We start from the raw sequence: 13,690 nt of genomic DNA, 5'->3' as shown, positions 1-13,690 counted from the left end.
TATATATATATATATATATATATATCAGTCCACACTGTGTGTATTCAATACTCTTTATTCTGCAAGCGTTTCCTTAGTTCTTGTACTTCCTATGCCGGATATTAGTGAATTTAAGAGCTAAATAGGCTTCAGGCTGGCGCAGCCCGGGCGACGACGACCAGTCCACAGCAGTCCTACGGCAGAAAGCTGTATGTAGAGACCGACTGATTCGCCTGCTCGCCCACCCCCTTCATCCTGGGGTCGAAAAGAGTGCCGAGTATGGCACAAGCAGACACGATAATCCTCACATAATCCGCAACGAAGCAGTACTGTGGCAGCATGAACAGTTACTTCTCCTTCTTCTATATACATATATATATATATGTATGTATTTTTTTCCTACATATATATTCTTTTGCGCTATATTCGTATGCGATAGTATAGTAATCCGTTCGCTGTTTGCCGCTTTCATTCACCATCTTGGTCTCTGGCTTCGTTCGTTGTCCGCCGCACAAGTGAATGTATGTGGATTACAGTTGCAGATCTCTTGGTAGATGCTTCTTCGGGATATACAGCGAATTCGATAGGTGGCTGTTTCTGTTTGGGGAGGAGGGTTAAACAGTAACTGGACAGAAGCAGGTAGTAAGTGCTAAAGTGCTGAATATCCATTGGTGAGTCGTACCAGCTCTGCAGAAAGGTGTATGACACAGTGTAGAATTACGCGCGCACGACTGTGTTATACGGGTCAATGTGGGTGAGCGTATGCAACGATTGCAGATTTGGGACTAATATTCATTCACCTTTGCTCAACATTTTAGGCCCCTCTACCCGGCCTCTTGACGAGAGAAGACCTAGCTGTAACCCAGCCTGTAAACGTCTGTCTGTCTGCTACTGCATTCGACGACTGCATCACGCTCATTTGACGTTCGCATAGAATTATAAAAAAATTTTATGCAAAATGCAATAAACGTTGCATGATCCACACCGCTGTACAGGTCGCTATAACTATTACAGTTGCATGCATACTATATTTACAGGCTAGTGTAAAACTTACTTCAAAGTTAGGGAATCTCCATTAAGCTAAGGGGAGATATTTACCGTAGTAAAGAGCAAATTTATCTAATAAAAACTCCAACTGTCAATTGATTTTTGCTTTACATTATATGTATAGAGAGGTTGCATTGATTGACAACGCCCACAATGCTTTATTACTAGGATATAATACTAACAAACACACGAACTTAATTTGGATTTGGAACACCAACTTCACAAGCTGCAAATATAGAACATCTATCTATAGCTGCATTTTATAGAACCAAAAGAAAAAAAAAAGTATTTCACTGTGGCATTGGCATTATTTTCTTCTTATAGAAATGCGATTCTTTTTTGGGGCACTTTTTTTCTTTAATCCATCACGTGTGAATTATAGTTACACCTAAATGCAGTGACCCCTATTGATAGCGTTACTAGCTTATAGTAACCACAAGACCTATTCGATTGCAGACGCACCAACTGCGACAGGAACTTCATCGGCTTCATATAAGTCATATTGCAATTGTGGTGACAACAGTCATAATGTTTGTGCATCCGTAACGATCAGCTTCCCTAAAGCCCGCTGACCATCGCCATACAGAATTACCATTGACATACAGATCACACGGGGAAAATAGGCAGCTACGTATACCACTATACAGAGGAAAGCCAAACGCCCATGCAAGTAAGTATATCTTACAAAAGATACGTGCTATATCATCCTGTAATAACAGTAATTTTAGTTGTTTCGTTATTGTATCCGGAGCGGAAAGCGGAAGATGAAGTCGTGGATCTCAGAGCAGGTGGTGGTGGTGGTGGTGGTGGGGTGACAGCAAACGGCATTGCAGGTAAAACGCTGCTAGGGGCAGACACATTTGTTGTTTTGCAGAAGGCGAGGAAACTGAATGAACCTAACAAAGTATTTGCTTGTGTTGGGTTTTTGGGCCTGAATGTTGGTCATGCCGCGGTATTATATTCCAATTAGATATTTCTCCTTTCTGTCTCTCATTTATGGCTAGGACCTCGTAGCGTGTTTACGGCCTCGTAAAACCTTCGTTGACGGCACCACTGACGGCGGTGCTTGGGAGGCGGAAAACTTAGGGTCGTCGAATACTGTGGTATTCGACGATGTTGCTTCCCTTCGTACAGTGCTTTGGTTCCTTCTCAAAATGAGCCACGGTGCTGACCGAAGATGTTACGTTCTAACGGCTAACGCCATTACGCCAGCACGAATAATGCTGTCTTCGTAATGCACTTTTACGTTGTAGACGGCGGGAGGGAGACATTTAATATACTGTGAAGTGCGAATAAATGGCTCTGAGTCCAAGATAAACCTGCATGGCTGATATGCACCTCGATTTACTGCTGTTCATATTCGCTTGAAGTCCAGATGTGCATCTTACAACTAGGAGTTCTCTCTCTATAAAATATAGAGTTGGAGATTTATTTAAAAATACTTAACCCTCTTAGTCCGGAGACATTACCGAAAGCATAAGCGATCGGTTACATCGTAGTGACATAGTCTTGTGCGTGATAAACAGTAGAGGGATCAATCTCTAAATGCGTCCTCAGAGATTTTAGCAATGAATCTACATACTGACGGATGTGGACAAGGGCAGCTCCCACGCTCATTGCTTCCTTAGTGCAAGACATTACCGACTGTTTTCGTTTATTCATTAAGCCAGTTGTACACATCTTGCTTACGTGTGCCCCCTGTTCTATCAAGAATGAACCCACTTACTCCATGAAATCCAGCGGAAGCATTTGTCAAAGGGGTTTGATGACCGTAGAATCTCTTTCACAATCAATCCGTTTTTACTAGGGTTGCTGGCCACCGAACCAGAGCGGACGCCTGAATTTTAATTAGGTAGCTTGACATAAAAATCTTTTCGATTTGTGAAATTTATATAAAATTTTACATAAACATTTAAATAAAATATTTTACCTTTGAGTTGGCTAATATTGGTGGTTACAATCCTATTCTTTGTGTACATATGGTGTGCCGCATTAGCAAAAGTAACCATTGCCATCATATCATGCAGATGTTCTGTTAATGAAGGAAAAGGATATACTAAAAATTATTGATAATCACCTAACCTTTTGAAGTACTTTTAACAAAAGAAAATTAAGTACAAGACTAAAGCTCTTTCTGATGAGCTAAATCTTCAGCTTTCTAGCTGCAAAGCCGAAGGCATCAGAGTGCTAATTGTACATTGGGGTCTATGTTCCACCTGAGCTTCGATTTCATGGGCCTGATATTCAGATAACTTTCAAGCAGATTCATGTTAATGTACGAAAGAACCGTTTAGGCAAATTGCAGAAGGTTACCACCAGGAAGTAGCAGATGGCTTTTCACACTTGAAGTCAACATAGTTATGCTTAATAACAATCTTTTCCCCGAAAGCGTGCTGACGTGGGACTAGCTGTTTGTTCTGAGGTCCAGAAGGTTGAAATAGGAACACAAATGTGTCAGAGGAGGTAGCTGCTCGTTACACTAACAATCTCAGATGCGATTGTGGCCTTTTATTAACGAAAGAGTGGGAACGCCAAAGCAATTGTCAGATGTACATAATTCTGATATAGAATTCCATGTTATACCGTACAAACATTTGCCAAGTTCTTTGGATTCATGCCGTTATAAGCACGCGCACTTCTGGATGATGAGAATTATTTATGCAATTTCATAAAACACCGATTTTGCTTGCAACTATTTATATTACCGACTAGAATAGACAAGATATTTGCAGGTTAGAAAATGCGTTTTTTTAACTTCGATGTGCTTCTCTGATAGGAAAACAGGACGCATAGGCCAGCCTTCCTGACATAATGAACTTTTAGTATTACTTTAGGCCAATGGATCATTCCGACTAATGAAACCAAAAAAAAAAAAGCCAGTATTACTGTAGAGTTTGCGATATATATTCTACTCCTTCATCACCTTCTGCCATATCAAAGTTATTGCTATCACTTTTCAATAGAGTGACCAGGTCACACACAAAAGATACTTAAATATCATAGACTGGTCGAACACAATTGTGATTTATGAAGTTCCCGTAAGTTTTTTTTAGAGCATCTTGCTATAGTGACGTAAACTTATACGGTTGTAAGGAAAGCTGCTCGATTGATAAATGCATTTTTTCCAGGGGATTAGACCCACTTGTTCCAAAGTCCAGCTGGCATATCATTCTTACATTTCTTTCGCGTTGAAATTGGCAGACAAAATCTCACGTCGCATCAGTATCGGCCTCTTCGAAATATTTCGGCCGCGTTCGCCGTTGGTCGGCCTACTGTAAATACTAGACGAGCCATGGGTCGAAAGTTTTCCCTTGGGGGAACGGGGAATGGGGAAAAGAGGCAGTCGAACTAAACTAAAAAATGGTCTTTCAATTTTCTTTTCCCTTTTAGCTGTGGTTGGGGATGGATCCGAATTGGAACCATCCATGCGAAAGCACGAAAGAGAGGATTCTTGTGATGGGACAGTCACAACTCAACTCGACTCAGACGTTATCAATTCCGTTTGAGACACACGACCGAACCTCTATTCGAACATGACGATAGAACACTGTTGATTGGGTGCGCATAGGTACACTTATATATACTCTAATATTATGTACTTGCTTTGCAAGACCTATTTATATTATAGGAGAGAAACATGGTGAAATATGCAAGTCCTAGCCACTTGTTGTTGCGCGAATGAAATCCCTAAAACGCCTGGCCGTTTTCAACTACGGCTTCTTGGTTGTCCTATTTTTGGACTAGTCCTGTGTCTAATGCGGAGAAACTTTGCCAGATAGAATAAACCTTGGCTGTGGATAATCACACATTACTTTCTCTAACGTTATATAAGTAAATGTTACTTACAAAGTCGCTACCTTCTTCAAAATAGGAATGCCTAACAGGTGCGTTATGCTTTCATTTCTGCGCTATGTTCAAATTTCCTTATGAGATGATCTGTAATGATCAAATGTATTGATAAGTAACTGTTGCCTTGAGAATTAGGTATTTTTTGTCGCAATGGGAACGATGGGGGTAGAAGTCAAACAAGTAGTATGCATCCTTTTGGGTAGTCGTGGGCGTCGTTTCCTTTGATTACGAATGTAATTCAAATTTAAACGATTTTTTTTTGACAAAGACTGCTCAGAAGTGCAGCCCATTACGATAGCGTCTTGTTCGGACATCAGTGAAATGTAACCCAGTGACAACACATATTATTTTAATATAGTTATTTAATGTGGCACACATATGATGGAAAAAATGACTACATTTTGTCAGAGTTCGACATAATTTATATAAAATAATTACGATAATTGTATTACGTCGATACTGATGTTTCAGAAGTGGTCCCTCAATGCACATCTTGTCCTAAAGACATCCGTAAGAAGCAAATTAATAAATTTGCCAGACAGTATAATATTGGAACCGCCCGTTTCTCGATGCTCAACATATTGCTTACAGTCAATTGTGCTAGTGATACATTTGAATCTAACCATAAATTTTCTAACGCGAACAGATCCTTTATGTAAATGCAGTTATATCTGATATAACAAAATAAATACTACTAATAAAACGTCATAGCAAATTTTTAACGTAATAATGCGTTCATTTATGACTCGTTATAAGTTATCTCTCTTCAAGCAGATTTCGATCCAAACGAAATGTTTACGAAAGTCTCTCTTTAGAGGAAATCCTAATTTTCGATTGAGCTTCTTTGCTGGTAAATTTGTTCTAACCTTAGTGGCATATGCAAGCAGCCCTATGTTGTCCAAACAACAAACGTGTTAATAGATAAGACGCACGCGCGGCAAATTCTCGCGTTTCGCGTGCCGCTGCTGCTGCAGCTGCGGGTGAACGACACCTGGGCAGATTTCAACGAATCGTCGATAGTCTAAAACTGGTATTTGTGTTCGTGAACATGAAATTGATAAAGACCAGGTGGCATAGTACCAGGACCGATGGAATAACGATAATGAAATTCAACGGTACCTTAATGGCTTGAGTATCAGATGTTTTTCTGATACACAGCGCCCCCTTGCAGCCGTTTTCTTAGAACGATGGGCATCTGCTTCTTTCATCGATTTTTTCCGTACCGTCCAGTAATTTAGTTTCTAAAATGTAGTATCGCATTATTACAGACAAAAATGAATATCATTATTCTTTTTTAGTTAATGTGTAAATATGTGGCGTTTCAGTATTCAGTATTGAACGAATATGCCTAACTCGGCAACATTGTCTACTGACGCGCGCTATTCAAGCCCTTAAATTAATTTTCTTAGATATAAATTGTCTCTTTGGGTTTCAGCTTTCCCCTGGCTTAAAACTATCATGCGGATGGTCCCTCAGTGACATCACGGCAACTTACGTGTCAGTCCTACCTTACCTTAGCAATAGTTTTATCAAGTTTTCCGTACTTGGTTGACCGCCACAAAAAAGACTGTCACATTGAGACACACTCTTAAAACGAAAGCGACAAAGCCATTACTGAATTGTTTCCTCTGGTGATGCACCTTTAACGTAAACAGCGTGCATGGATCTGGACAATATGCGTGCCATTATCGTAGTAAGACTGTAAAATATAGCGACATTTTATTGCAGAAAGCTCATTTATATTCAAGCCGCTCTGAATAAAGGCATTCTAACAATTAGAGACGTCCATATGGCGTCAGCGCTAACCAAAACTGACCCACATTACCTGAGCTATATTACTTCAAGGTCACCTAGCTATAAAAGCGGTCAGTGCTTTTTCGATACCTAATTTAGAATATACAGTATGCGTGTCCTTTGTGAACTAGGGCTATAAAATGTGCGCAGGCTCATTTATTTAAATATTTATGACAACGGTCAATTAATAACAATAATGGCGATGGTATTATATTAATCATATCACTAAACAGAAAAATTGTCAAATTATATCTTTGCACCACGCTATACGTTCAGATCGTTGTTAAATGTTTATGCATATAAGAACATATTGATGATGAAAAACGTATTCTACTGCAGTGAACAACACCTATCTTTTTCCTCGCGGTTACCGTCGTGACGTGATTCCTTGCCCGTTAAGATCCAAAACGCAGTGGAGACGTCCGCCGCCAGTAGTTCGTCGTTCGGACACCTCACCCAGCTTCGCTAGCAGCAGGTTTCTTTCGACAGCAGTGCAATGGCAGCTTCGCCGCTGTTGGCACTGTTGAGTTCCTTCTATTTTTGCAACTTGCCTGAAGGCGGGCTCACATAGGGGCCCGTTTTGTCCCGCATCAACGTCCTGCACTCCGGTATTGTCACATTCCAGCTTAAGCCGCCACCAACATCAGTTTGAGCGGCTGACGGGAAGCTAGCACTCTCGTCGATTCTCAATATCCCAATGCAGTTTCACCTTGCAGCTACCTCCTCGGGCCCTGTCCCCCCACACTTCCTCCGCCCCGAAAAGCCTCCCCCGACGACTGCTGTGACCTCAATAACAAAAGCTGCGACGCATCGAGGCGCCTCTTCTCATCTGCTGTTGCCGTCTCCAACATGCAAGTCAGCCTGCTCGTCACCCTACCCATTCGCCGTGCTCCTGGCTTATACACGGACACCTTTACATCATAGGGTCACAACAGAAGGCCGACTTTCTTCTGACTCTGTGTCTGAAGGGGAATCGAGCTGAACCATCTGAGATTTCCGAGAATATTGGCACATTTGGTTGGTATCCCTCCGTTTGTCAGGAGAGCTATACGTATGTATTCTTGTATAACGTATGCTCGTATAGCAGGGAAACCACTGACATAAATAACAAAACTGCAGAAAACATTCCACTTCTTTAACGACTCGTAAGAGATCAACGTGAATAGCTATAATACGTTAAGCGCTAGTAGTCTCTTTCTCGGGTTTAAAAAAATCATCAGTAAATCCCCCTGCTCCCCTTGAAAGCACTTTGTAATCGGCAATGTAGAACAATGAGATTCGTTCTGCTCTCGGCAGATATAGATCGTCGGCGATTGTAATCGAGCCGTTAATTTAAACACGTGCACCAGACATTCTACATAAAATTCGCACACATATAAAAAAAAATCAGTGGCCTGCCCACTAAATTGAAAGTGTACAGATTAAGTAATGTAAACTCCCAGTCCAGAGCAATTTATTCGACTCTTGCAAAATACAGGGCATAAACCCCTTAAAGAAAGTTCGGCTAACAAAAGCGAACCGGTGGGCCAACTTTTCGATGAAACAAAAAAAATCAATTGGGCGTTCGCAAACTCATTTCACCAGCAGTGATAAGCAGATTTCTCCCTAAGACCCGTATTCTCTGTGTGTTTCGCTAGTTAGAATTGAATTACGGCAGGAGAGTTATGCGAAGCTAGATAATGTTTTAAAAAGAATTCTCTGACCACCCCTTTCTTGGCAACCCATTAATACAGTTTCCGTGATTCTTTCAAGTCCAGAATTATTTGTCGAATATTTCGGGACAGTCGATCGCAGGCACATTGGTTTTGGTTGCCCTTTAAGGCTCGAAATAGCAAAAGTCCCACGACTTCTTAGATGACAAGGCCTTACCTAAATTAAGCCATACAGCGTTGTAGTTGCGCACTTATGCGCTCGGTAACTTGGAGCCCGTTTGAGAAGCAAGATTGAATGTGAGGTGCCAAGAGGATTAACATTTGGAAACTGGCGGTAAGTTTCACCTTTTAGAAAGCGCCGTTTGATTAGTCCGATTAACTGCATTGTAACCTCTCTATTGTCATGTTCATTCCCATTAAATGGTATTCCTAAAAACAATTCTTTTATAAATATATGGTGAAAGACTGCGGCTTTCGTCGATGTAAACATCAGGAAGTAACTTTCTAATAAACTGATTGAAATTATTGCACTCTTTAACGTTCAAGGTTTTTTGTATTTGTGGCGAGTACATTGGCTTCCTCTGCCGATAGGTCACCAGCTGAGGTAGAGCCATCGCGTTGGAATTTAGAGAAGGCCGGTGTTCCACTAACAACGAAACGTCGCATCAGGTGAGTAAGTACGTCAGGTAATTTTAGTTAAGCGTGCCTAATGTTATAAGTTCACGTCTCGAGTTTTACATCCAAAACTGGAAATGGAATGATAATGACGATAATCGAGAGCTTTCTAAAATCTAAATTTACGAAAAACTAAATTGTTGTTAATTTTATTGAGACGTAAGTGATTTACCCTGGCGTAAAATTCAAGTTTCAATAGCATTATTTATTTGATATTTATTTGCGTTATTTGATAATTTGACACACAATAAGGTTTACAAGATTACTGTATGTTAGTACCGAGATACACTTTGGCTAAGATAAGATTGATAAACTGTATCCTGGCGGCTCTTTACCAATTGATTATTATTTAGGTGACAATGATAAAAGCTTTGTCGAGAAAGTAACAGTGCTGCATAATCGTTGCACGCAGTCATTTTTACAATGCAGCCCTCTAAGCTAAATGGAAGGTCTGTTGGTGAGCTATTATTACTTCAGGTGTCGGCAGCGGTATCTGGGCTCCATAATGTTTCAGCATTCTTAGCGCAAATCACGAACAGGACCTGAAGAAAAGAAGAAGAAGAAGCTCTCCGATACCAAATCTTTTGGACAGCCTGTAACGACATTACTGTCCGCTTCGTATACTAAGTTACGAGTTTAATATACTATCATAGTTCAATCGCCTGATGAATTCGCATTTACGTAACGCTTCAATGGGTTCCTTTAAAAAATAAACGTATCTGTGTTTGGGTAACCAGAAGCTTTAGCTCACCTAAGCAAAACGCTCTATTTGCTAACCTTCGTTAAAATCCATGCTCAGATCCACCTGAAATTTCCTATATATCTCGACTTTTCAAATTGTGGTGAGACTTACAGAACGCTATGCTGGTACTTGAGCATGGCATCTGAACTAGTGGATTGGCCTATTCGACTCTATGAGAGCTATATGCCTCAATCGGAAGCAATAATAACGTAAAATTGAAAAATTAGGAAAAGCCCTATAATTAACAAGCCCTAAAGGTCTCACCCCAGCCCAGAGTCAAAAATACTTTGAAGCTAATTGATTTTTTAACAACAGAGTTATGTTCCCCTTGTTTAGCCCATTCGGCCCACGCGAATATTTTTATTACCTTTTATTTAAACTGACCTAATTTCTATAAGTATATCACGGCGGTATGAGATAAAAGATGCCTTAATCTCATCAAACGTTATGTAAAAATTCAGTGTAAGACTGACATAGAAAGGCAAATCCCTATCGAGCACGTTATTCTTCGACGCCCCTTTTTTTTAGTTTATCAGCTACACTGACCGGCTCTGTCTGACCCCTCAATGACCAAGCATACCTGTTGTGGGTCTCGCACTTCCGCTGTCTAAAATAACCATATAAATCAAAAAAGCAGAGCTAATGTACGCGCGCTTGAAGAACCCAATATCGCAGGAGCCTTAGATTAATGCACATAGGCCAGCTACACCTGACATAAAACTTGGGTCTCTCGCGGAACTTCGGCGTACGTGACGTGCCTTCGCATAGTCAAGTAAACGTCACCTACAATGAATAGGGAACCCAACATACTATCACTACAATCGGCTCAAGACAACGGCTTGCAAAATCTACAATCTTAGGTATGTCACATTTAGGTATAAACATGCAAAGGCTGAATAATATCTCTGTCCCTACACTGAATTCATTACCATTTGTCTGCCCCTTCCATTCCTGATCAGGTGGTGATTGCCTTCAGTTTGGCCTTCATAGTTTTTTTATGCGTTCGCTTAGAATTTAACGGTAATGAACACATTTTCGATGCCGGCTTTTATTCACTTAACGATAGCATCTGTTTGACCATCGTGACAAGGCCTGCCTCAATAGGTAGAAGGTATAACTGTTGATATAAGAGGTCAAAAAAACCTAGTGAAAAAATAATAGAAAAGTTCTCTTCTTGTTGTACAAATGTGATCCTTTGAAATTGCCTGGTTAGAAATGTTATGACCAAAATAATATCGATATACGTTGCACCTTTACCGTATCCGGTGCATTTTTATATTATAATTGACTCTTCAAGTTAGCTTCTTGTATTAATAAGCATAGCTTAGACGGATTCCTTGCATACGATCGTGAGTTTTAAAATAACTATGGGCGGCTACGTTTGCTCGAACGTCCTTTTATTTTAACGAAGTCAGCGTTTATTCCGTCACTAGCCAGTCGGGTTTTCCTAAATTTCCAACTGAACAAGCTGTTGTTGCAATAAAGCATGAAGGTTGGTGACCTTCGACCTTGTTGCTTTTGCAACTTAGCAAACAATCAAACGGATTTTATGAACCAGCGTACAAGTAAGACTCTGTTTCAGTTCCATTGTACTATACAGGTCATGCTGTACGTGAAGCTCACTATGACTCGTGCGCTAAAAAAAAGCCGAATAAAATTTTACCATCTGATCCATTCGTTTCGAAAACTGTGTCCTCAACAGTTTTAGAATTTGAGCTACTGAGCATTCATTAACGTCAACGCTACGTAAATATAGTTGCTTAAGTCCAGGTGGTCTTGTTACGAACGTTACGTTTTTCGCCTTTCGATAAGCACACTTAACTTCATACTAGACAAAGTACGCCAAAAAAATTCAACTTCTGGGAGCCTTTGGCTCACAGCTGCAGCCGTCTACTCGGAACAACAAATGATCCTTCTGCTGTCTTATGTGGCTCTCACTCTAACCTATACATGCATGTGCCAAATTTGCCTATCCTAGTTCACAACTTAGTATTCCACTAAGTACGGTAACAACCGCTGTCTTGAAAAAATTGCTAATTCAGCATTTTTGTATCTAACACGATACTTCCTAGACCAGACACAGGCTTAAATTGATTGCCCGAGCAGGTCAACAGTTGAACTTTCCTAGGCCCACGGTGATTTATCACTGGACGCCATAATTTCCTTGGTAGTTGCTCGAATTAATGGCATTCAGGCTAAGCACTACGGGAATAATAAGATCCTATGATTCAACTTAGTTAAATAACCAAAAATGCGTTTCTTTTGAAACAACGTTAACATTTAATTGCCATGCTGACAATGTATTAGGTGAGTTTTTTTTTTTTTTTCTCTAGAGTCCTGTATGTAAATATTAGTGTTATTAGTCCTTATTTTAGTGTTGATGCATTACCGTATTGGGTTTGTTGTCAGCCGTCTGCTATTTCAGCTATGAGCTTTCGACACTCAAACTACGTTTGAAGTTTGCACCCCAAATCAACGCTGTGCCCAGGAAAAAAAACCCATTTCATAGAAACGGCCGTCTTCAAGAAGAGAACTAAGCGAGATGAAGTAAAAGCTGCTTTGGTGTACTCGTCGTCGGTGAGTGCGACTGACTGGTGAGCTAGCTAGCTTCCTTCCGATCGATTTGAATAGATGGCTCGTCGATGTTTTTCGCTCTCGAGGCATTTTGCCCCGCGGCCGTAATCTTCGTTTCACCCTCGATTTCGTTCTACCGCCTTGCTCCCCGCTACGAATCGTCTTTTGCTAATCACGCTTTTTCAGGCCATCTACAACAGATCCCACACCTGCAAGTAATTGTTGGCAATTAACATTTTTTACAATTCTAAATCAGTTTCAATAAAACTCAAACGTGTCCCATTTTTCATATAATCAAATTTAATCGCAATGTTTGAGCACAGGTGTAACGATCAAATCTCGATAGTCTCTCGGGGCCCTAGAGAGTAACTAGTCCCCTCGTGGTAACTAGTCTGACAAGTACATATATTTCAGGAAAGAAGTCGCTTGATGCCTAACAACAAGGCTCATTCTTTTCGTTAGATTTATCAATAGCATCATGGTTTTGACGATGTTGGTATAATTTTTAGACAGGATTACTTGACGGTGGTGCCGATTTCACCACCATTGAGTTTAGAAGAGTTTTCAAAAACTGAGTTATATATTAATTATATATTAGATTATACGTTTTACGTTCACTGACGTCGTTATGGGTTATTCGAAAAGCCAAATTCAATTTTTCTATTAATATTTGTTTGGCATCCTAGGCGCAAACAATGCAAAAACTCTCAATCTCGCGAAACTCTAGAAAATTATTCAAGTTTCCTTGTCAACTTAGCTATCCCTGTTACAGTGTGTGTGTGTATATATATATATATATATATATATATATATATATATATATATATATATATATAAAACAAACGAATTGTAACTTGCTTCTGCGATGAGAAAGGAGGGACTTTAGTACTTTTTTGACTGTTCAAGCTTTAAGTGTTCTTGCCCTTGAAAAAGTATCTAATTCACATAAAGCAATAATTGGAAAGATCTTTTTTCATCTATCTGTACCTCTATCCGAATCCATGAAACGAAAGTGTCAGACCTGACCTTATTTGCGCAAACTTGGCTATGGTACGGTAAAAAGAATGCGACCTTGGCATTCCTATTTACCTTTATTACTACCAGTTTTATATGTGAACCGAGTAGGTGTTGCGACGCAACCTACATGGTAAACAACGGCATGTACAACGTTCGCCTAATTTTGTCGACGAATAGGTAGGACGATAAACACATGGCTACCTTTTCTGCTATGACATTTTGTCGTCCTATCCTATCACTCTTTCCAATCTGCCCTAAAGCGGGTTCAGACTATCTTGCTTTAATCCGGTGTCTGGATCCAAATTTATGGCAGTAACAGCTCTATCACCTCATGGCGCTACCGCTGTTACCCCATTACAGT

General features: G+C 40.2%; 1 protein-coding gene and 1 long non-coding RNA gene across 3 annotated transcripts in view; one reads left to right on the top strand and one right to left on the bottom strand.

The window, feature by feature from the left end:
• LOC147758062 (uncharacterized) overlaps window positions 1–12,285 on the top strand; it is a 114,509-nt gene extending 102,224 nt beyond the window's left edge. The window contains exons 2-8 of the transcript XR_015320626.1: window positions 798–974; window positions 1,483–1,696; window positions 4,417–4,584; window positions 6,311–8,655; window positions 8,868–8,990; window positions 9,474–10,598; window positions 12,148–12,285. The gene's annotated coding sequence lies outside the window, so the exon portion shown is untranslated. The remainder of the gene's footprint in view (window positions 1–797; window positions 975–1,482; window positions 1,697–4,416; window positions 4,585–6,310; window positions 8,656–8,867; window positions 8,991–9,473; window positions 10,599–12,147) is intronic.
• LOC111244797 (uncharacterized) overlaps window positions 9,198–13,690 on the bottom strand; it is an 84,674-nt gene continuing 80,181 nt past the window's right edge. For both annotated transcript variants that reach the window (XR_015320631.1, XR_015320637.1), the window contains one exon: window positions 9,198–12,521. This is a non-coding gene — a long non-coding RNA (uncharacterized LOC111244797). The remainder of the gene's footprint in view (window positions 12,522–13,690) is intronic.

This window comes from Varroa destructor, unplaced genomic scaffold (genome assembly GCF_002443255.2).
Source record: "Varroa destructor unplaced genomic scaffold, Vdes_3.0 BEIS01000002.1, whole genome shotgun sequence".
Classification (NCBI taxonomy): Eukaryota; Metazoa; Arthropoda; class Arachnida; order Mesostigmata; family Varroidae; genus Varroa; species Varroa destructor.
The sequence above is the reverse complement of the archived record's forward strand: the minus strand, read 5'-3'. Positions and strand labels throughout refer to the sequence as shown.